This window comes from Mytilus californianus, unplaced genomic scaffold (assembly GCF_021869535.1).
Source record: "Mytilus californianus isolate M0D057914Y unplaced genomic scaffold, xbMytCali1.0.p SCAF_14, whole genome shotgun sequence".
In the NCBI taxonomy this organism is placed as follows: Eukaryota; Metazoa; Mollusca; class Bivalvia; order Mytilida; family Mytilidae; genus Mytilus; species Mytilus californianus.
Genome location: NW_026262626.1, coordinates 23,326,741 through 23,353,145, shown reverse-complemented (window position 1 = coordinate 23,353,145; position 26,405 = coordinate 23,326,741). Strand labels below are relative to the sequence as shown.

Here is a 26,405-nt window from a genome sequence, read left to right as displayed (position 1 = left end):
TATAAAAGTGGAATTTTCCAATCCCAAATTAAACATTTTTAAATATCGACACACATATACCTTAATATGAAAACATGACTTTTGTATTTTGTGTATAAAAGGTAAGAAATTCATATTTGATTTTTTCAATAAACTGTATGGAAGCAAAAACAAAATGATTACCAATATCCTATGCTTGGTATTGAAGCTGATCACGTGAAACAAATTCTTGTCAGTTGACCAAGTTTACTGAACGAAAGTAAGTTCATCGGAAATCAAAATTTCATCAGTTTTTTTCGGAAGAAACCAATATATTTTAATATGATAAACACTTGTTATAATGAGAGTAAAATATTTAGCAGAATAGAACGGAATATTATAGTTAATACATATAACAAAATTAATATCGAAAGTACAAAAACCCATTTTGAAATTAGCCGTTCATCCATCTGATACAAAAACAAACCTGTCATATGAGGAATATTTCTAAATATAGATATCACATTAATTAGGTTAATACGGCGGGCAGATAACAAAAACGAAAACGAAGTTAACATTTTTCTGCTATCTATATATTTAATAAACTCAGTAATGAATCCTTAATCTCTATTAATGATTTCAATAATAAATTCGAGGTACAACGCCATGCATTTTATAACATAAATTAAAAATAGTAAGTTTAAAAAGTTATGAAAATACTTTAATAATCCGTTCTCTTTTTTGGATTTACCTTCATCAAAAACGGCCAACCTTCTTTGGCTCTCAGATTAAAAAGTAAATAGATGTAATAAGGGACCGTTCAATATTTACCAGATGGATGGCCGGTGCATTCTTAATATTACTTCATTAAAAAAGTTAATGCCCATCCTTTTAAATTCTGCAAAAAAGTCCTTGCCCATCTAAAAAAAAACCATAAAAAGAGTCCTTGCCCCTCTAAAACTTAAAGACAATCAAAAATGATTTAGGTTCTTTTTCTATTTTAATATTTGCATGTTTATGTCTGGAAACCAAAGAATAGACTTTGGTGTATAAATACAAATTTCAAAATGTGCTAGTTAATTCCACATATATATGTATAAATAATTTATGTGTGTATCAGAAACAAACATTTTATTAATTTTAAAACCAGTATGAATATACATGTATAGATTTGATTTTATATGTGCAGTCTCAGATACAGTATCACAATTAAATCTCAAGACATAAGTAATAGCATACTATATCAGCCAGCCTTTCATAGAGGCTTAAGAAGTGCTAACAATATTCATGCAAGTCATAAAACATATGAAGAAATATTAACCATACTATTAAATGTACTTAGTTTATATTTTTCTGAAATCTGAGGTCATCTTAAATTTGAAACAGTTTAATGTATCTCTTCTTACGTCTTTGTTCTATTAAATAATTGAGGGTCACCACTTTTTTCCCCTTTTGTGACCATAGGACATAAAGATTTATTCAAACTATTGTTAACAATCAAAAAAATATTAACTAACTATCCAATTTGTATACAATTTTCAAAATACCATATTAATTTAAAATAAAGGGAATAATTTAAATTAAGAGACAATAACTCTTAGACTAGTAAACATATTACCATATGCTGAATTACCAATTATTGTCTTAATAATAAAGCATGCTTATATTTCAAATATACAATGTCACTCTATCTATTCTACTTTTCAAGAAAGAAATTATGGTCTTTTTAAAGCAATTTAGGCAGACATGTTTTTGACTTTGATGCAGCTTTTTTTACCTTTTAATTAAATCCCAAAGGCGGATTTAAGGGGGGGGGGGGGGGGGCAGGGGGCCCGGCCCCCCCCCTTTTTGTGGGAAAAATTTAGTTGCTTATATAGGAAATCACTGAAACATGACTGGAGCAGGCCCCCTCTTAGGCAGTCAGTGGGCCCCTTCTTATGAAAATTTCTGGATCTGCCACTGAATCCCTAAATTTGTCAGCAATACATGTACACCAAACTACCAAACAACCTGGCATTCTGTAAGATCAATATATAAATGAGATGGCTGTAGAGTTTTATGAAAATCAAAGTTGATTTGGAAACGTTACACCAATTTTTAAAGATGACTACCTGAATTTAGTCTAAATTGAACATTTAAGCTTTTTTAACCTATTTATTAAATCCATAAAAATGACAGCAATACACCAAAACTACCAAACAACCTGGCATTCTGTAAGATCAACATATAAATGAGATAGCTGTAGAGTTATATGAAAATCTAAGTTGATTTGAAAAAGTTATAAAAAAATTTAAAGATGACTATCTGGAATTAACCTATTAACTAAATCCATAAAAATGACAGCAATAAACCAAAGTACCAAACAACCTGGCATTCTGTAAGATCAATATGTTAATGAGATAGCTGTAGAGTTATATGAAAATCCAAGTTGATTTGAAAATGTTATAAAAAATTTTAAAGATGACTATCTGGTATTAACCTAAAATGAAAATTTAAGCTTTTTTTTTAACCTATTTTTAAAGATGACTATCTGAATTTAGTCTAAATTGAACATTTAAGCTTTTTTTAACCTATTTATTAAATCCATAAAAATGACAGCAATACACTAAACTCCCATTCTGTAAGATCAATATATGAGTGAGATAGGTGTAGAGTTTTATGAAAATCCAAGTTGAATTGAAAAAGTTATAAAAAATTTTAAAAGGTGACTATCTGAATTAAGCCTAAACTAAAAATTTTAGCTTTTTTTTCTTACTTATTAATAAAATCCATAAATTTGACAGCAATACACCAAACTATCAAACAACCCGGTTTTCTTTAAGGTCAAAATACAATTGATATGAAAATCCAAGTGGTTTTGAAAATTTATATAAACATTTAAAAGTGACTATCTGAAATTAGTCCGAATAGAAAATTCTAGCTTTTGTATTCTTTAATTAAATCCTTAAAATTGACAGAAATGAACCAAGCTACCATGTCTTTTATGTTTTGTGTGCCTGCAAAAGAAATTTCCTACACTCCGATAAAATTGATAGCAAAATTTTTCCTATAAAATAAGTTCTGGCCCATCCACTATACATATAAAAAAAAGTTCTCGCCCATCCAAATATTTCCACAAAAAAAGTGCTTGCCCCGCCCCATTTTGCACCGGCCCATCCATCTGATAAATATAGCGGTCCCTAATAACCAAATACGTGAGGAACTATGATTAAACGGGACCTGAAAAAAATATTTCAAGTATAAACTTAATAACTTCTAGATATCAACAGAGAATTAAGGAAAAGTATTTTATAAATCATGCCAGTACCGAAGCACTGACTATTGAGCTAATGATAGTCAACCAGCTGTGGTAACAACCCAGTGTTAGTAAGCAATAAATTAATAATAATAATAATGCATGATTTATCGTTAGAAAAATTAATGAATTAAAACGAGAGGTGCAAGATAAGGGGCTTAACAGTTATTTAACAGTTAGTGACATTAAGATAAAGAATTTTTCCATGAGGTAGATTATCGACCTTTTAGGACATTGATACAAAGATATGAATGGAGGCATTGCCATAAACATCACTCGAATAAGATTTTTAATACGGTGCAAAATTCAATAATTATTTCAGATTGAATCAAATATGTTAGATATAAAAAATATTCAATATTTCAATGTACTTGCATAGACAATTTTCCCGATTTATAATCATTAAAGGGGCATTACCTGTCAAATTCATGTTCACCGATTTGACTAAAATTCTCATATTGATTTCAAACATACTTAAACGTATATCCAAATTACAAAAAGTCTAAAATAAACAATTTACAATGCATGGACCCGATATAAACATAAATATAAATATAAATATATAGCGACTACGTGCAATTGGATTTTCTAGGTCTGCTTGATTTCATAATGTAGGTTAAAAAGTATGTTTATCATCATTTTTAACTGTATAAGAATACTTTTTTTGTGGATCGAATCAGTCAACCAAATGGTTCATGTTTGTTTCACTTTCAGTGTTGACATTCTTTTCCTTTTAATAGCATAGCTGAATACATGAGTAACTAATCTCCAACTAAGGGGTTAAATTGAAGATCACATGAATACGGATTCATTAATGTCAAATTATTCACTTGCAAGTCAATAATTCATAAGCGATGTTTCTTAGCTTAATTTGACAAAATTGAAATAAAACTGGCTGCCAAACCCGAATTATTATTTTACTATTTCACTTTCATTATTCATGTTATTGATTGAACAAAAAAAAAAATTATATCTCGTAGCTAATGTCCCTTTTAGTACAGATATTTTTATCGGTTCTGTTTGATTGGGTTTGATTTTGTGTTTCCTGATAAATTTCAAACGAATTCACAACTTTTAAAGACTCCGGGCAGTTTTAGAAATTCACGTGCTTGATTATATACACTAGTCCTGTCTATAGTTGAAAAGTGTATCTGCATGCCCTTTATATGTTTTTGGTTATTTTTGTCATTGGGTTGCTGTTTCATTGACGTTAATTGCATTTTATTCATATTCAAATAAAAAAAAAGTATGAGATATGATTCCGTGTTTTCATTTTTGTTTATTTTCTCTCCCATTTTTGTCTAAACTGAATAAAATTGAGAATGGAAATGGGGAATGTGGCAAAGAGACACAACCCGAACAAAAAGCATAAAACAGCCCAAGGCCACCAATGGGTCTTCAACACAGCGATAAAATCCCGCACACGGAGGCGAGCTTCAGCTGGAAGCTTTTTTTCTAAATTTAAAAATTCTGTTATTACTTGAACCTGTTGAATGTAATTGTAGACGATGTCTAACAGACGAAACTACAACAAACTTTTACCCAGAAAAATTGTTTTCAAAATAATTTCATCACATCTGTTCAAATTAAGCGAGTGACGTACAAAGGAAGGGTTTCCCCTGGGTCAATTTTCTTTTTCGCCACCTCTTTTGCCAAAACAATATATGTTTCGCTACTTTCAATTTTTTTTTCGCCAACTAACAAACACATATTTCTAGTTTAAAATTTACCTTCTTTCTAACAAAAATAAAATCAGTTTGTCACATTGTTATATAAAAATAAGAAAATGTTTTATATGATTGCCAATGAGACAAGTCTTCACAAGAGATCAAATGACATAAAATTACCAACTATAGGTCACCGTACAGCCTTCAACAATGAGCAAAACCCATACCGCATAAGTTAGGCCTCGAAATGACAAATGTAAACCAATTCAAACGAGAAAACTAACTATGTCTATTATAATTCTTAATATCTATTTTTTAATCTACATTGTTATGAATAAACCCAATAATAACAAACATTTAGTTTTCAAAAGATACTGTAAAATTGCAACATAGATCATGAAATCATAATTTTTGACTTCTGCCGGAGAACACGGGATTCATGTATAATAGTTTATAAGATACTTCCCATCTAGTTGAAGGATAAAGACTATATGAGCCTGTTGGTCCGTGGTTGTCGTTTGTTTGTGTGGTTCATAAGTGTTTCTCGTTTCTCGTTTTTTATATAGATTAGACCGTTGGTTGTCCTGTTTGAATTGTTTTACACTAGTCTGTTTGGGGCCCTTAATGGCTTGCTGTTCGGTGTGAGCCAAGGCTCCGCGTTGAAGGCCGTACTTTGACCCATAATTGTTTAATTTTTACACATTGTGACTTGGATGGATAGTTGTCTCATTGGACTCATACCACATCTTCTTATCTATATATAGTTAGAAATTTTTCTTACTTTTGAATATTTTTCTTCTTAACAATAGTTTTCTTTACCGGACCATCATTAAAAGAAAAGTTTGGACGTAAAACTATGTCTCAACCACGTGCGTAGCTAAAACGATTGTAAATTACCCACTTCAAAACAATTATTTCTTTCAAAAATTAAAGGATCAAATTTAAAGTCAGAGATTTTTCTTACTTTTGAACATTTTTCGTTTTTTTTCCAGACCATCGTTAAAAAAAAAGAGGAGACGTAAAATATGTTTGAAACACGTACGTCGCTAAAACGTGGTAAAGTACCCACTTCAAAACAGTTATTTCAATGAAAGTTCTAAAACAATCCTTTAAGTGACATATGCGAAGCCATTCAACCACACCATTTCATGAAACAATAAAATCAACACTTTTTATTAATTATAATCCTTTGTTGTCGATAGCTATAAAATGCAACCAGCTGATTATTGATTTTCTATCAAAATCGTCAAATCGTACCGAGTTCAAGGTGAATTTCCAGTATTGTCTGATTAAGGAAAAAGTCCGAGTAACCCGAAAAATGGACGAAGTCGAACCGTTATATTTTTTCGCCAAATTCTTACGCCAATCACGAATTTTAATCGCCACAATTTTTATTTTTTCGCAAAATGCGAAAATGGTGCCAGCGGAAACCCTACAAAGGCATATATATAGGCCATATCAACTGAATCATTTCTTATTTTTATATTGGTTATATCAAGGTTACGGTGCGCAACATTAAAATCAATTTAACCATAATCTGTTGCGAAATACTCGACTAGTTATTCAGAACTGAAAACAGATCAGCTTCTTTGCAAAATGGACTTATTGCATTGGCTATTCTCACTTCTACAAATATGTAAACACTTTGACATATTGTTCCAAAGCTTCTTATACCTTGTTTGTCGTCATGGTAACACGTCATATGTGAATGTCGTCATGTTAACACGTCAAATGTGAATATATTCAAAATCTTCGACAATCGAACGGTATTTATACAATACTCAAGCTTTAAATAGCATGAATAAACAATAGTACTGAAATCTGTCACCAACACCAAATCATCGAACAAAAAATAATTAAGATATGAGATATGACATAAGACAACCACTAGTTAAGTTCCTGACAAAACACAGACACATAAAAAATTTATAACAAAAAAACGAACTCGGTGGTAAATTCAAAAAGGGAAGTACAAAAGACTGACCAAATCAAACGTTATCAACCAACGTGGAAAACATATGTCATATTCTTGACTCAGCACAGGCATTTTCTGAAGAAAATGGTCGGTCAAATCTTATTTTATAGCTAGCTAAACATCCCGCTTGTATGACAGTTGTTTATAGCTCCATTATATTAACAAAATTAGGTGAGCAAACGAAAGAGACAAACTACATACGTTTATGCGACTATAATTAGGATCCAGCAGCAAAAACTGTTTAAACAGACATCACAGATGTACAACACAACCAACAAAAAAAGATTGAAACAAACAAAATACAAATAAATCTAACAAAGCCGCCGACCAAAAAGTTGTAAGGGAGCTACCATTTGATTTTTTTTGGGGGGGGGGGGGGGAGGGGGGCTAGGATGAAAAATTTTGTCCTGCAAGTTGCTCATCCTGCCTTTTTTTTTAACTCAAAACTCCTGTCATGCCTTTTTTCAAATTTCATCCTAGCCCCCCCCCCCCCCCCCCCCCCATAAAAATTAAATGGTAGCTCCCTAACATATAGAGGCATTGCCAATTACTACATTAATGTATTTGCTTCATTCGTAGGATCAACATATAACATGTGTCAATTACATTATTCTTGAATTTTATATCAAATAGTTATTAATATAATATCATATACTTAAGAAATTTTCAACAATTTTTTACATATTTATAGAATTTAAATGTTATTCAACACCTTCAGATGTTAATAGTGCTTTCATCTGTTTAGACATAAGCCATGCTATTCTTGTTAGAACCACATGGATCTGTGCAATTAGAGAAGGTGGCCCTACCTCTCAATTAGGCTTTCCCTTTTAAGTCTCGCTCAGTGAACTATTGAACAAAAGATATATACAATAAACACACTCAGTTGCCATTTGCTCGTGTGTCGTCAGTTTATAACTGAAGTCAGGTCGTTAGTTTTGTTACAGTAGTTAAAATTGCTTCATTTTTGTTTTTATTTACGTATTGCCTGTCTATTTGTATTACAATATTAACGTATTCAACATTGACATTAATATTTTTTTGTTTTCTAGCAATGTGCAGTTTACTATCCATATCCGTATACTGAAAAATACTGTCATCACAGGGACTCAGTTAGGCGCGGAATAAAAATCCATCAAAAAATTAAAAGCAAACGAAGAAAACCTTTCTGCAGATGGGGGAAGATAACTCACTGGTTTTTTGCAAGGTTTACCACTAAAATAGAGTAGTCATTGTAAATAATTGACATGGTCAAGGATTTATATACTATACTAAATAAAGGCAACAGTAGTATACCGCTGTTCGAAATTCATAAATCGATTAAAACTGAGGGAAACACATCAAAATAAGAGGAGAACTACGACACAACAGAAACACAACATTCAAATGTAACACACACAGAAACGAACTATAATATAACGATGGCCATTTTCCTGACTTAGTACAGGACATTTTAAGAAAAAAATGGTGGGTTGAACCTGGTTTTGTGGCTAGCCAAACCTCCCGCTTTTATGGCAATGTTAAATGTAACATTAAAATGGCAACATTACATGACAGGACTACAATACAAATAAATGGGAGAACATATAGGACAGAGAAACATACGAATAATAGCTAACAAAAGGTACCAGGTTTAAAATTTAACACACAAGACGCGCGTTTCGTCCACACATGACTAACCAGTGTCGCTCAGATAAAAAAAGTACGAAAGCCAAAACAAGTACAAAGTTGAAGAGCATTGAAGACCAAAAGTTCCAAAAAGTTGTGCCAAATACGGCTAAGGTTATATGTCTAGGATAAGAAAATCCTTAGTATTTAGAATAATTCATACTTTTGCAAACAGTAAATTTATAAAAATGACTATATAATAGATATACAACATGATAACACCGAAGTGGTGACTAACTACAGAATAAAAACGGATACATAAAACAACATAAACCAGCACATAAAAATTCACAGCCGAGTTAGCCAAAGAGATCAACGCAAAAAAAAAAAGAAAAAAAAAAAAAAAAAAAAAAAAAAAAAAAGGGTGACGTCACATTTGAATTTCTTGATGTGGTTACTATCGGAACGATGTCTGGCCAGAGAGTCACATTCCCTCATGAAAAAACTGATAGTTTAGGGACAATCATTTGATATTTTCAGTGGGGTAGGGTACTAGGATAATCTGACATTGCAACTACACATGCAGTGATTGTTTTGAAGAAATTTGCGTTCAATTTTTTTGAGGGATTAACGTTGTAATAAATGTATCAACCAGGAAGTTGCCGAATGACAGATTTATTTCCCATTTCGTGTATGTTGTTGAAAAACGACACGTTTGCCAGTTACGTTGCCTCCAACGGGACAATTAGATATTTTGACCTGAATGAAACGGGTGTCGTCGATCGGAAATAAATACATGCTTCTTATAGAAGAATAATTTTGGAATGAAATGAATGCCTTTGTAAGATATATAGTCACATTGAAATATTTTAATCTATTTTTTATTGAAATAAGGGAAGGTTATTCAAAATGGCGACTAAGATCCCTTTAGGATTTTTCAGTATACGGATATGGAGAGTAAACATAGCTAGAAAAAAAAGAAAGATTGATGCCAAAGTTAGATAAGTTAATAATGTAATTAATACAAACCGACAGAAAAAACGAAAAAAAAAGAACAGAATTAAACACATTGCTTTAAAAGGTTTTAATGTGCTAACCTAGTCCCTGTGATTGTGATTACTATCTTACCATAGTTTTCAAATTATGAATGCTGCACGATGACTGTTGTTGTTAGTCCTCTACCGACGAAGTCGAAAGGGACTTTAGGTTTGCACTCCGTCCGTCCGTCCGTCTGTTTGTCTGTCTGTCTGTCTGTCTGTTCTGTCTGTCTGTCTGTCTGTCTGTCTGTCTGTCTGTCTGTCTGTCTGTTCTGTCTGTCTGTCTGTCTGTCTGTCTGTCTGTCCATCCGTCAGTCCGACAAATCAGTTTTCCACACTTTTTTTCTTCGTGCTTGAAGATATTGATTTGATATTTTGGTGTATTGTTTTATCATGACAAGTTACAGATCAAGTTCGAATTTTGTTCCGGTCTGACGATTGTGTGCAGAGTTATGGTCCTTGAACTTAGAAAATTAAGTCAAATAATCAGTTTTCCGCACTTTTTTTTTGTTATGCTTAAAGAAATTGATTTGATAACTAGTATATAGTTTTATCATGACAAGTTACAGATCAAGTTCGAATTTTGTTCCGTTCTGATGATTTTGTGCAGAATTATGGTCCTTGGACTTAGAAAATGCACTCAAATAATCAGTTTTCTACATTTTTTTCGGCATGCTTGAAGATATTGACTTGATATTTGTTATATAGTTTACACCATGACAAGTTATAGATCAAGTTAGCATTTTGTTCCAGTACAATGAATTTTTAACCGGTAGGGGACTATGTATTACCAGGCAATACTCACAAAATGCTTGTTAACATACATTAGTCCAGCCGATTCGTGCATATTTTTAGAAGAATTGTGGGTTTGATGATAAAAGCATGAAACTTTGCACAATTGTAGATATAGATCTATATATGGTAGTCAATATAAGCTATGGACCCACTCTGAAAAAACCAATATGACGGCCAATTTCAATATGGCTGCCAATCAGTCAAAATTTCACCACCATGTATAAATTAAAGAAAATAATATTCAAATCGAATCTTTAAAAAGCATATGAAATGTAAATTTTCGTTTCAGTAAGTCATGGCGGTATATTAGACTTTAAAACTTTTTTCAAATAGCGGAAAAATTAAAAATGGCCGCCAAAAAGTGAAAATGAACAAAACATTTCTTTCATCGAATTGCATTTTGCAATTCATACGATATTCTGAGGATTGTGTTTCCATGATACATCGATACTGCTTGCAAGACAATTTAATCGAAGATCCCATAAGTGGAAACATTTGAACGTTTGTAGGATGCCTTTAGGATTTGTTTGACTGTGTACCATCTGAGTCACAAACGATAATTTATATGTTCCACTTTTCCTTGCCACAATCCTTTCTTTTTCCTCGACTGTAGATCAAGATGATCAATAAATACGACTCATCGCTAATTTTTTTCTTGCAATAAGTAGCACCACTCGTGCTAACAGTTGACAAGAAACTACACACCCTTCTGGAACACCTGCGTTGACCCCTAGTTTTGACGAGAAAGGACTCGTGTTGTTTATACTGTAAATTTTGTGTTATTTATTGTTCTTTTATTTTTATGTCTGAGTTGTAAACCAGTGAAAGTCGTGTTTATTCATCGTACTGGCATGGAAAACCTTATTTCATTTCAAACTTTCATATTTGGTCAAATTTTAGATACTTTACATACACCAATATGTATTAAATTTGGTGATACTGGACATGAGTCAAGGGGTTGGTGTTGCTTAATTTCCGAATTTTTTGTGAAGACTGATATTAGTCTTTTGTGTTTTTTTTTATCCATGCTATTGTCTGGTTTTGTTTTTCTAATGTTTTTTGAGTGCCTAAGTGTCTTCTTCATCTTTCGTACCATCTTAACAACAACATATCTTCACAGCAGTTTTCAAAATTAAGAACAGCCCGTGTAGTCTTTGTACAACTCCTCACCACATTTTAAACAGCACTGTACATAACATCATTGTGCTCGCATTTTTATCTACCGTTTTGATATCTTTCAACCACATTTTATTAGCTTATTCCAAAATGCTGATACCTTTGTGATAAATGTCCAGTATGGTTAATGCCATCCGCATTCACTCGAAATAGCACTCGGGATAGAAGGCCAAAACATCCCCCAACCTAAAGCTTTCATATGCTTATAAGGTTAATTAAAACTTGTTAATTACTATAGCCATTTCTGGACAAGACACCATATATATGTGCTATATTTGTGCCATATTAACGCTCAATCCGATTGCCCAACTTTTTCCTCTTACAAGTGTGGAATTCTACTCATGGTTTGATTTACATTTATCATTTTCAAATTACGTTTGCAACACTTGAACTGTATTGTTTAATCGCATAATATCACACACGGTTACTAGGAGCCATAATTATGATGGGAAATGCAAACAACAACTGAATAAGCAGTTTAATAACACCTATATACACCCAGAATGAACATTCTCTTGATGATCTCACATCAAAATGTTCAGATCAATCTTTAATGTTACAGACCAGTTGTGGCTAAGTGGACTCAATTTCCCCTCATTACTCCATTCTTTAAATGTTACATAGTTCTCACCAGGTTCCCGTTCCTCAGTAAAATTTATGTTAGTATCTTTGTATAAGAATGAGAAGTACACCTACTGTAACCTCACGGAAATGTCATGTTCATGATGCATGAGAGCCTCTAAAAGAATCTGCTGTTCATGAAGTACTATGTGTCCTTGATTGTTCAATAACTATTTTCTAACCAATCACTATAAGGTTCTCAACGATGCCATTCCTATATGAATACCTAAAGCAAAACTACTCTTTGTTCTCCTAAGATATGTTTGGCCAGTTCCACTGTTCCGATTTGGCAAAAAAAAAAAAGAAATCCGATTGATCACAGGTGATAATTGATACATGTCACGGAAAACAATTAACACATTGCTGAATTGTATTCATGGAATGTCGAATCGTAGTGACATATTTGATCTCTTGCAGAAACAATGTTCAATGCGGACTGATAAATAAAGGCAGATGACCATTTGTCTTGGCTCTACATGCATGGAATGATGTCCAGACATGCTTAATGTTTTCATTATCATCTCCTTTAAGCCATCTGTGTAATCATTTTGTTAATATTTGTATACCATGTAAGATAGAGATGCACAATTGACTAATTATACCAGGTTGGCATAAATGTATTTCTGGTTAGACAATTGACAGAGTGCATGTTCATAATACGGTTATTAACAGATGTTAGTATGAAACGCATGGTTATATTTGGTTCGTTATAGGATATATTCTTATTCTATACTTATATTATTAGTTACTAAGTTATAGCAATGATACGAACAGTTGTGCTGGCGTGTAATATATTGGAGTAATATTTATCATAGTATCAGAGAAAATAAGAGAAATGCATATATTTTAAAGCATTATTGTTTATGAAGAATAAGCCAAGTTAGACTAAAAAAATGCAAAAATATGGAAATGTTCGTACAGTGTGATGATTCTTTAGCCGAAGTTGAACTCCTGTTGTTGTCAATATTGTCCACGGCTGCTGTTGCTAAATCAGCAGGATTCGTGAAAGGATCCACATATTCAATACTGAATGTTTCATAGATGGAATCTTCGTGTACTGCAGATAAATGGATAATTGGATCATACATAAACGATCAATGTAAACTGTACGTTTTGTCATTTAGTACCTCCTTTACTGGTCCTAGCATCCAGTAGACGGGTCATATACATTACTAGATGGTTTAGTTCAGTTGAATGTAGTATTTTAGAAGAATAAAACAGAAGTTACTTCGAAATGGATGGCGTCGTATTTGCCTCAATAGAATAATACGACTGCATCTGAATATTTGCACAAACGATTAATAACTAATGTTTTTGATGACTATGGAAAAGAGTTTTACCTGCATCTAGTCTTTTTGAACTACCTGTATGTGCAGCTTGTTCACGTATTGTTGTCGTACAAGAAGATTGTTGCGGTCACCTGTTTAATTGCAACACAAACATAATCATTGAAAAGAAGAAGTAAGCAACTGCCTTGTTAATGGCATGACAAGCCTCAAATTACTACAATTTTGATTAGATCATTACTTTGTCCTGTTCAACCTGATCATAAAGAAAACTGTTTTCATTCTAGTTAAGTCTAGCTTAAATATTGGAATAACGCCAGTATCCATACGTAATCCGTCGTTGTAGACTACATTTCTGCAAGAATGGTACCGCAGTTACGATTTTCTATACTTACTTCACAAATCTTTGATGTTTGGCTTTAGTATAAAAATGTGACATACACTTGGTATCAAAATCACTTGGTTCTACTGAAGGTTCCTCAAAACAAAACACTTTGTAACCTTATATAATGGATATTTGTTGATTTTGATATCTTATGGCGGCCATCTTGGAAAAAGCCGCCATTTTGAAATTTCAACTGGGGTCCATAGGTAATATTGTTCGAAGCATTTAGCACGTCTAACATTTCAAATTTGAACTTGTATTTCATTATTAAGTGATATTTGTTGATTTTAATATTTTGAGACGGCTACCTTGGAAAAAGCCGCCATATTGAAATTTCAAGGTGGGTCCATGACTTATATTTTTCGAAACAACCCGCACTACTATCATGCCAAATTTGGCATTGATTTTGACCTAATTAAGGTGATATATGTTGATTTTGATATTTTATGGCAGCCATCTTGAAAAAAGCCGCCATATTGAAATTTAAAGGTCGGTCCATAGCTAATATTGTTTGAAACACCCAGAACTACTACCATGTCAAATTTGATGCCTTTATCATCAAACCCACCGATCTGCCGGACTACATGTACGTTGTGAGCAGTTGTCTCACTGACAACCGTACTATATCTTCTCATTTTTAATCATTCAAAGTGAAAATCAACTAAATGAATCTTATAAATATTTAGATGACTTATCATTTAATTAGTGAAACCTAAATTGATTCACCATTCATTTTCAGAATAATATATAATAAAGTACGCTGTATTAAAAGTATTTACAAGCACGAGGTCTAACCAGTCAACAATCACATCTGCATAATATATATTAAACCGACCTGCTGACCTAAAATGTAAGGAACGCCCATCAAACACATTGTACAATTGAAAATACTAATTGTTGCTAGTAAAAATGAATTTTAGAATGAAATGAAACTTGTACAACAGGCAGCATGAACAAGATTCAGAAAGTCAAAATGACAGAAAGTCAATGTTCAGAAAGTCAAAATGGATGATCAATCGGATTCTAAAAGTTGATTCTGGTCTAAGATTTTATAAAGTAACGACTTATTTGGATATGAATCACTTTGGAAAAGAATATTCAAACAAAAAACAGTATTCTCTTTTAAAACAGTATGTCAAATTGAAGATTATTCAACACCGTGTTGAAAATATTTTAAGACATTCAATTAAAAAGTGCTTTTATCTCATTTTCAAGCGTAATCGAACAAAATTAGCATTTCGATTGTTCTTGGGTTATTTCATCAAGAATCAACGATATTTTAACACAAGAACAAAAAATCACGCAAAGAGAAAATGTTCGGAAGATCAATGTATAAGAAATCAATCGAAAATCAATTCTATAATTGAAACAGAAACGAATAACAAAAATGAACCAGAACCTAATTACAGAATTAACACAGAGTTTGCAAACGATATCAATAGATATGGAAATAGTTTCTCAATGGTAAATAAACTTCGAATTGATGAAATTCTCACACGAAGAACAATAAAAATGAGCAGTCCGTTTGAAAGACAACTTTCACTTGCCAAATGGATATATGGAGGACCAAAAGAAATTTTGGAAGCCGGGTTTACATATACTGGGAAATTAGACTTACTTTACTGCGAGACGTGTGAAACTAGGACTTCATATCTTGAATGGATCGGAGGAAAGACGCCAACGGAAGCACATTGTAATCTGAGTCCAAATTGCGAACTAGCTAAGTCACAAGCTCAGTTCATAACAAATAATGTCTTATATAATAGAAATTATTTGCATCCAAAATATGAAAATTCGTTTGAACGTGTTTCCTCGTTTGGCAAATAGCATTATGGCGACACCCAATCATACGTGAGTCTTGTCGATGCAGGATTTTTCTACAAAGGTATGGCTATAACATATAATTGAATAATCTACTATCGAAATTGAACAACTTTTACTTAAGCAAATGGTAAGCAAAAATGAGTAAATGAATAAAAATGACAAGGAAAACGAAAAAAGTAAGACAAGAAAAATGTTTAATCGGTTATCATGGACCGACATTTTTTTCTAAAATCTTTTCTGAATGAAAGAGGATAAGCGATTGGAAAATAAACTCTACGAGCCAAAACGGGGAAGAAAGTTAAGCTGGTTGAAAAATTTGCGAGCAACCTGTTTTAAGTTTTTCCAAAAGAAACTGCTATGATTTGAAATAACTTTTTGCATCTTTTAACCTGATTTTAATCTTGATCATCACTGATTCTATCTACATCGTCATATGCCTCGTTGTATTTTTGCACGATGGAGATTAACATATTGTACAGACATCTGTATTTTCTCCGAGACATCTTTTAATTCTTTTTGTCGTTTGGTTGTTTTCTCATTGACATTTACCCCAGATCACCCTTTCTGATGAGTTGACTTATTTATATCTTAACAAAAAGTAAAATAGCAAAAATACCGAGGGAAATTCAAAACGAAAAGTCCTTTATAAAATGACAAAATTAAAAGCTCAGACACATCAAACAAATGGAAAACAACTGTCATATTCCTGACTTGGTACAAGCAATTCTTTATGTAGAAATATGGTGGATTAAACCTGGTTTTATATTTAGTAATGGTAACTTTGGTATAATGTTTTAGCTTCTTTAACTCGTCTTAATAGGAATAAATTCAACATGTGCAGGAAGCGCAGTATTGTGAAATCAAAAAAGATTCAAAAGTCAATTGCATGTGAAATAACATCAAAGGACATTTTCTGTATCAATTGTATATTCTGTTTAAAGAGGAATGTCTATTGTATCATGAAATCATCCGTGGACACCTACAAATATAACCATTTTCTTAACCTCTCTGATCTAGCTGTTTTCGTTATTTTTTGCCCTCGACATAAGGTAAAATGAAAAAAAACTCTGTCTTAAAAGTAACTTTTTCCCTGAAAATGACGCGAAGTATAGTTGAAATGGGAAGAATATAACAGAAACCAAGATTAAACTGCTACATACATTGGCTGAAAATATATGATTCAAAATATTTATTTAAGCATCGAATAAAGAGACGATGCATTATAATTGTTGTAACTCTTATATCATGCATATTAAACTGATTCATATCAAGGAAAATTCATAAAATTACCACAGGTTGGTCAGACTATACTGTTTGTTTTTGTTGTGGACTTTGGGTTGCGGAATGGGAAAAAAACGAAGATCCTTGGATAGTCCATGCTAAATATTGTCCTGGGTGCATATTTCTGAAAAAGTCAAAAGGCTTGGAATATATTAGGGATGTACAGAAAGAGTGGAGAAAGGTAAACGAAAATAACTTTTTATGAATTTCGTTCGTCTGATGATCTTTTCTGGATTTACCTTCATCACGAAAGCTCAAAACTAAATAATCAAAAGCCGGGGATGTAGAAACGCGAGAATCTTTATGACCAAAGAAAGAAATACAGAGAACATTCATTTTTTCCCGGTCAACTTTGACTGGGAGACTTGGAACTTGGATCCTTAGTTTTTTTTATATAATTTATTGACTTAATGTTTTAACAGGAAACTGAAGAAAAAAATATGTAAGAAATCATGTCAGTACCGAAGCACTGACAACTGAGCCGATGGTACCCTAGGGGATATACTGTCAAACATCAGTGGTATCGACTCAGTGATATATAGAGTAAAAGAAAATAACACTTTTGTTATCTATACCTTCATCAGGGACACTCAAACAAAAACCTTTGAAAGCCATGGATGTTTAAACATGTAGAAATACTCGTATCTAGAATTTCAAAGTAAAAAGATTAAAAAATCAGCAAACCGACTACGTTATATATTGATGATGATGTTGATGATGTAGTTAGTATATAACATCTAGCGGTAAATATAACATGATTATAAGGATGAGCAAATATAAATGAGATAAGATTATGAATCCTGTTTGTTCTAAATCGAAACGCTAAGGTGACAGCTTGCTTGAAGACTTGTAACCCTATCGTGACCCATTATTCTGATACCTAAATGTAGCATGCTTGCCACAGAAGTAGCAAATACCCATTTTCATGTCTATGATATGACCCGATCCCAATCAAACACATGACCTTTTGCATTCGTGGAAAGCACTCTGCCACGAGACCACTGAGACGGTTGACTACATATGTCGAAAACAAGCCATAAATAATAATGAATTGAACAAATCAGTTATTTTAATTAGAATGTGAATTCTTAAGAATTTCAACTATATTTGCACAACATTTCCAAAACCTGTGCGTCAATTTATATGCATATTAAAACATTATTTGCATACATGTTTTGATTAATGAAAACTTGATTATAAGTAATATATTTTTGACGCTGTACATGTATCACTATATAAATAAACAGTACTTAAGTATTAAGTATTACAGTATTTACCACACATTAATTAAAGAAATTTATATAGTGTACCTATCTTTTATGTTATTACAGATTTACAAACCCTTAAATCCAGATATGGAAGAGGAAGAACACAGAATCAAAACATTCAAGTTATCGGAAGAGTATAATGGGAGTAAAAAAGCAGAAGCACTTGCGAAAGCTGGTTTCTTTCTAGGTTTATGTTGTAATGCAAACATATATTTTCATTGCAAATGCTAAAAACATGCATTGTATATAATTTCTATGTTTAGAAAAAAAAACTTTTTTGAAAAAGATAAAACATCTTTTATGTTGAGTAATAAAAAGCATATTCCTAAAAGAATAACCACCTTTTATACAATCTGTGTACAGAAAAAATATGTATGGTAGTACGAATAATTTCATGCTATGTTCTAGTTTTAAAGTATATAATTTATTTATGTTTTCTTTCAAATTGTTTATTTATTCACTGTTGATCAATCATTAATATTAAAGTAATCTTGAATTTAACGAAAAGGAAAAATGTCACAATAACTTAATAGTGTTTAAGAGGAAGAACAATTTGTCTTGATAAGTATGATCACCTGTGTTCAAAGAATTATTTACATTTAAAGTATACATTTAAGACATACAGAATACTATAATAATGATGACGACGACGACGATAGTACGTGATAATAATGATGAATCAGGTAAAATTACTTTTTTGTAGAATGCATTGCAAGAGAAAAACTAAAAGTAGTGTGTAATTATTGTAATTGCAACCTAGAGCCCTGAATAAATGAGTGTGACCCTTGGGTTGTGCATGTAAAACGGATGACAGAATGTAAGTTCGTGGAAATAAGGAAAGGAAAGAAATTCATTTCAAGGATATTATCTAGGTAAGACTAGATTCGATTCTTGTGTATTTGGCTTTTCTTAGTCAATCTTTCGAAAGGTCAAATTGTTTTCTTAATCATCAGTTTTAACTTATAAATTACTTATCATACAATTTCTTTCAAATATCCTGCCTGTCCTACCGAAAGCAACACAGACTGAGTAGTCTGTTAATGCAAACTTTATATAGAAATAAGAAGATGTGATATGAGTGCCAATGAGACAAATCTCCATCCAAGTCACAATGTGTACAAAGTAAACAATTATAGGTCAAAGTACGGCCTTCAACACTGAGCCTTGGCTAAAACCGAACAGCATGCTATAAAGGGCCCCAAAATTACTAGTGTAAAACAATTCAAACAGGAAAACCAACGGTCTATTATCTATATAAAAAACGAGAAACGAGAAACACTTAAGAACCACATCAACAAACGACAACCACTGAAACAGGTTCCTGACTTAGGACATGTGCAGACAAATGCAGTGGGTTTAAACGTTTCAACAGGCGCCAACCTTCACCCTAACCTGAAATAATAGTGCAACATTACAACATAGAAAGACACACTATAAAATATCAATTGAAATTGCTTAACTCAATCAAAAAGACATATTTACAAAAACATACACTGAACGAATACATTTGATCAATGACACAATGTCAAAAAGACAACTATAACCTTGGACAAAATGGCGTTGAATAAAATAACGTACACAGGTAAATTTAAATATAATAGTTTTGTTGTTAGGAGTACGGAGATATTTTTTATATGCACGATTTGTCTTGCCGTTTTGCAGTGTCGGTGTTTGAAAATTTTCCTTTCATTGGTATAAAACAGTCCTGATAAACAAAAAAAAATCATCCTCGGTTTTCAGGATTATAATTTTGTACGCCAGACTCACGTTTCCTCTCCCTAACACTCATGAATGACGCTCGAATCAAACGAGTTAAATAAATCCAGTTAAGTAATACGTTGAAAGGGATTAAGAAATCAAAATTTCGAAAGGTTTTGTCAAATTCAGCTAAGGTAATTTGTTACTGTGGTAGACAATCCTAAGTATTTCAAACAATTCAAAGTTTCGTCAAAGGTTGGTTTATAAATATGACCTGATGATATGAATAATGGTCTATTGTCACATTGTTACATTTTTAGATTTTCATAATTTTCCAGTTCCTTTTGTAGTCTTTTGTAGAAGAAAAGTGCGTCTGGCGTACAAAATGTTAATCCTGGTATCTATGATGAGTTTAGTGCTTACATCTTTATTACCTTTCTAGCGTAAAATTTTGAAATTTTATTTCTTATAAACTGTTCAAATGGTTAACCAGTTATTTTCTCTTCTACATATTGTACTTGATAAAAATAATTTTCCCTGTAAAAAATAGAAATTTGATTAAAATATTGTTTTTTAAAATCAAACACATCATTTTTCAATAATATTTATGACTTTCGTTCATGCATAATCTTCAAAAGAAGATGTTGATTATAAATGTATTATTTATTTTAGCAGAGATCGACCATAAAATACTCAAATCATAAAATACACTATTGCAAATGTGAAAATACTAGTTATATGCAAATACACAAGTCAAAACGATCACAATTTATATGGTCATTGAGATAGATCATTTGGGAATATTCAGAACGGCTGCATGTACAGTATATATATCTTGAAAGAAGTACCTGCATAGAGATCCGTAAGTTCTGCAAACGATTATCCAGAAGCACTGTTTCATGGTAAACAAACAGGAAAAGACATGAAGGTAAAACAAATATTGGACTTGAAAACAAAAATGAGCAGGTGTTTTTAAATACATTGTCTTACATGTCTACTAGTATTATAAAGACTTTGTCCGAAAATGTATTCCCCATACATCATCAGTTCCTGTCATGCATTCACATATCAAAGTTTAATCGATAGGAAAGACGAAAATCACAATATCTGACCAAGCTACTAATTTAGGAATAACCAGATCATTCAAAAACGAAAATATAATGAATGTCGATGAAAGAATTTGTCTGGTTAGAGTAACATTCTACTCACTGATTAAAACAGGCGTTCATGAAACTAGTGGATAAAACCCACGTGTTAGAAAATATATATTACCTTGTCTCCTGTACAGCTTAGAGGTATTGCCATGACATATGAGGCAACTGAATGTGCTTACTAGTTACTTCCAGCTAACCATTTCTGGGAAACTTTCAATCTATGCTCACCAGGACAGGGTAGGCAAAAATTACACATTAATTTACTTGGTACTCTTCTTCTCGAGACTGAGCTTTATAAGTGACAACTGAGGCTATTCTAATTTCGGAAAATCAAAGACTAAGGAAATTCTACTACTACATTATCGTCTCCAAATTAATAAAGGGATTATTCTAGAAAGAACGGAATCTTTTATAGAAAAATATAATTCGCTTCAAAAGAGGAACTTTGGGAAAACACACCAACCAAAATTAATTGAAAACATACATCAAGATCTGCAATCACCGAATTCTGAAATGAATGGCTGAAAACAGAAATTTCTCAAAAAATAAACCTTCATCGGCTTTAAATAAACTTAATAAATATTGGAGAAACTCATCCAGTTTGGAACACAGCTTTGAATGTATCAGGAGAATCAAAAAGAGCACGTGCTCATGCTTGAATTCTAACTGGAATTTACATGTTACAAGCAAACAGGTCAAAATTAACCAGGAAAGATAACAAGAGCACTTGTTAAAGCTATTATTATATTTGGAACTTATATATTACAAGCAAACGAGTCAAATTTTAATATAAACAATGTAGATTCAACATGTTCAATCTGTCCGATCTGTCGAATTGAAGACGAAAATTGCATTCACTTTATTATCAGATATCCAGCTCTAGAGGGTATCCGTTGAAATCATTATGGATGCAATAAATAAGATTTTGTCCTTAAAATTGGAAGTAGTCAGTGGAATAAGTTTCGAAATAAAGACATTATCAGCCAGTTAATTACAGATTGCAGAAAACTTACTGGAGAATATTTTCCTCACGATATCGCGCTAATGAACGATATATCTCGTAAGATGTGCTTCGATCTGTATGTTAAGAGATTTAACTCAATAAACACAAGTAAGTGATAGTGAATAACTTGTATCTAGTCCTAAATTTTCTGACTAATCAATTGATGTTATTATAAATGTTCACCTTAGTGCTTGGACATTGGAAAGCTAAAATATAGCATTATTCAAGCTGAATCTGTGTGGCTTAGCATGCCTGCTAGAATGACAGTAGTATTAATGGCCTTGTCTTTCTATGTTGTGTTGACGACGGAACCATCAAATTAATAATAATTTTGTTTTGAAAAAATTCAATCTGAAATTTTTACCTTTTACAAACATAACTTTTTGAAACCATACGTACTTTTATGGTAGAAGTGTTTTAGTGTTATATTATGGAGAATACTTTTAAAGTCACTGTGGAATTTCAGTGTGCCCGTGTAATAAAAGCCATCTTTTCCATGCTTAATTTGTACCCGTGTGTGATAAGCCCTGACTTATAATAAATCTTTTTGGATGTACTCTTCATTAACAGAAGAAAGATACAGGAAAATAAGAAGAAGATTGATTTGCGGTTTCATAATAGCCATTTATATAGAGACAGCCATGGATATGAGAATGATTTAGTCAGAGCATGGTATGTGGTAGTTAAGTTAATCTTTAGTTGCATATTTTAGTTTAGATAAGAGTCAATTAGCAATCCTTTTTTTTTGTGATGCCCAACATTGATATAACTTATCAACGTATTTAATAGGAGTAACACGATGGATGGAGCAGGATCTGCTTACCCTTCCGGAGCACCTAAGATCATCCCTGGTTTTAAGTGGGGGTTCGTATTGCTCAGTTTTTAGTTTTTCTATATTGTGTTCTGTGTACTGTTGTTTGTGTTTTTGTTATTTTTTGAAATTTGCCATGACATTGTCAGTTTGTTTTCGACTTATGAATTCTACTATCACTTTGTTATCTTTCGCCTCTCTTTTGTACATGAATTATCAAATATAAAAAAAAAACATCGATGAGGTCTTTTTAATGAACCAGAGATCAGATGTTGAAATGGACACTGAAATGTAAACCAATGTAGTTAAAATGAAACTCACTCATTTCTTGGCTGTAATAAATCTCAATAAAATGTTCAATCTTAAATATTCTATTGATAATAAAATCAAATTGATTGGTTAACGGGGACAGTTCCCATATACTTATCCTCTAAAACACACCAAACAACGTACGTCTTCTAACTCAGACAAAGTATATTAACAATATATAATTTTAGATTTTTCACAAAATACATTTAGTTTATGTAAAAGAAAACTTCAGTACTGGACTAGATAATCAATGTGTTTGTTTTTTCTATCGTCTTTTACAATATTAATGTTTTCACTCATTCCTTTTTCAGAAGGAAAAATTAAAGCACGGAGAATAGGATTCTTGATGAACTAAATATCTAATAGAGGTTGAAGAAAGAACTCGTGGAAGATTCAATAAAAGAACAATTTTTTTTATTGCTATTAAATATGCAAATATTCGTGAGTCTGAATATGACAATGATTATTATTATAACGACATTGTGATTTCTGTAAACACTTCTTCGTTTACAATTGATGATAACATAAAATTGAGAATGGAAATGGGGAATGTGTCAAAGAGACAACAACCCGACCACAGAACAGACAACAGCAGAAGGCCACCAACAGGTCTTCAATGCAGCGAGAAATTCCCGCACCCGGAGGCGTCCTTCAGCTGGCCCCTAAACAAATATATATACTAGTTCAGTGATAATGAACGCCATACTAAACTCCAAATTGTACACAAGAAACTAAAATTAAAAATAATACAAGACTAACAAAGGCTAGAGGCTCCTGACTTGGGACAGGCGCAAAAATGCGGCGGGGTTAAACATGTTTATGAGATCTCAACCCTCCCCCTATACCTCTAGCCAATGTAGAAAAGTAAACGCATAACAATACGCACATTAAAATTCAGTTCAAGAGAAGTCCGAGTCTGATGTCAGAAGATGTAACCAAAGAAAATAAACAAAATGACAATAATACATAAATAACAACAGACTACTAGCAGTTAACTGACATGCCAGCTCCAGACTTCAATGAAACTGATTGAAAGATTATGTCTTCATCATATGAATATCAGGCACAATCCTTCCCGTTAGGGGTTTAGTATCATACCATCATAACATATATGAGAAGAACATAACCCGTGTCATGCCAACAACTGGTTTTTAAATAAATGTGTTTAGTGCCGATGCAAAGACCCTATAAGTGAATGAACACTCTATATAAGTGGATCAAGCACATTGTTTGAATGACGCTCAATGATAGATAACGGACAACAAAAGACGTTTACTTTAAGGAATTATTTTTCATTGTTTTAATAAACATGTGTTTTAGTCGTTTCAAACTACGCTTTGGTAGTAGATGATGCATGGCGAGCGCAAATGCTGTTTTATTTTATCGGGGATTATTTTTTTTTGAACTATTGACTTATATTCTAATGTTCATCGTGTCATACAAATTTTAGGGTATTTCTAGTGGCTTCGTATCTTGATCCTTTTCTCGATATTGACACAGATAGACGACTTCAAACAAGAATCTATGATATTTGTGACGATTTCAAAATAACAAAAGCATTCAAATTGCATTATTTATCTCAAAGTAACACATATGTCAAAACATGACCTTGGGGATTTTAATTGATTGAAGAGTTCACTTGACAGTACACGTGTAACAAATTCAATTAAAAACGTTTCTTGTTCCCTTTAATACCGTTTCGTTGTACTGTTGTATGAAGAATTCTGATACAATTCAAATGTTGATTTATCAAAAGACTAGAATTTATCATGCTTTATAATTATAATTTTAGAACCAAAGTTAATTTGGTTATTGTTGTGCTTCAATGCAACATGTTGACTTAAACATATGTTTTTTGCAATATTGGTTTTGAATTGCCTCAAAAGTCAGTGTGTTGGGCTAAATAAATTGCTGATTCCATGGATGTATAGAAATATTTTGTTTTAAAGTATATTACTTATAGGTTTCTACAGATACAAATTTTGTCACGTTTAAACAATTTCCCTATGCTGCAAGTGAAAAAGGTACAGTTTTATTCCATGGATGTATAGAAACATTTTGTTTTAAAGTATATTACTTATAGGTTTCTACAGATACAAATTTTGTCACGTTTAAACAATTTCCCTATGCTGCAAGTGAAAAAGGTACAGAGGAAATTGGCCTTACCTTTATCTGTTTATTGTTGGATTAATTGGTGTTTGCTTTAAGCCGCATTAGCGCAAAAAGGTTATTTCACGGCGATTTAGGGTTATAGATTTATAGAACATTTACATATTGTAAAAAACAGATATCACCTTATTGGTCAAATGATATCTTCAATTAAAGTTAATAAGATTGAATAGCATTTTTACATGTTTTAGGTATATATATTCTAATATAATTTCAAACCTAGATATAAACAAAAGTATTCTAAAACTAACCTGTTTATAGATAATATACAATGCAAGCTGTCTTTATCATTTATAAAACATTGTTTTTTTTTTACATTACCTGTTTTTGTTTATGAAAAACACTCAGTCATACATGTCAACCACTTTTCTTCATTAATTTTTATTGTAATTTCATAACATCACTGTTTTCTAAATTTTCATAACTACATGTAAATATATAAGAGCTACATGTACTTTCTTGATTAATAATTCTTCTAGGTCATGTAGGTTTTGTACGAAATTTCATTACCGTAACAAGTAAAAGTGCTATTCTGTATTATGTTGTTTCTGCTATATTTGAATTCAAAATGTGTTAATGTAGGCTCTTCTGTATTTTAAAAGTTATGGTGTAGTTATTCTAGAGACAACTTCTCTTCTGTGTGCCACATCATTCTCTCAATTGTAGGCCACTTTGTGTAGTACAATCTAAATAATACGCAGACCACGTATTCTTGGCCTTCGTCACTTTTTATGTTACATTTTTCAATTTCAAGCATATGTTATTTATACATCAAACCATTCAGTTATTTCAGATGAATTAAATGAGAATACCTTTATAATGAGAGAAAATGAAAATAAATGTACGCTGAATAGAGGAAAAACTGTTGACTTTAATTTAACAAACTCTGTTAATGAAAGATTCACAAAAAATTGTAGAGATTTTGATATTGGTACATCAAAGCTTTCAGAAGCTTTCGATGACCTTGATACATTGTATGCTTCTGATACTGTTTGTGGTGATAAGTCTGAGAGATCAAAGCTCCCAGTAGCTTCTGGTCAGTTTGATGATGCTGAAATAAATGTAGCAGAAAGTTCCGTTCTTGA

General features: G+C 32.1%; 1 long non-coding RNA gene across 5 annotated transcripts; it reads left to right on the top strand.

Annotated features, from left to right (window-relative positions):
- The first annotated feature begins 28 nt into the window (after positions 1–28).
- LOC127724429 (uncharacterized) lies at positions 29–23,591 on the top strand. 5 transcript variants are annotated; one of them, XR_007992503.1, is made up of 7 exons: positions 30–101; positions 14,543–15,688; positions 16,923–17,089; positions 18,240–18,363; positions 18,880–19,048; positions 20,547–22,703; positions 23,463–23,591. It is a non-coding gene; the product is annotated as an uncharacterized LOC127724429 (long non-coding RNA). The 5 variants fall into 5 exon arrangements; XR_007992500.1 differs by having other exon boundaries at positions 18,240–19,048; positions 20,547–22,139; positions 22,602–22,703; XR_007992504.1 differs by having other exon boundaries at positions 29–101; positions 18,240–19,048; positions 20,550–22,703.
- Positions 23,592–26,405: the final 2,814 nt, after the last annotated feature.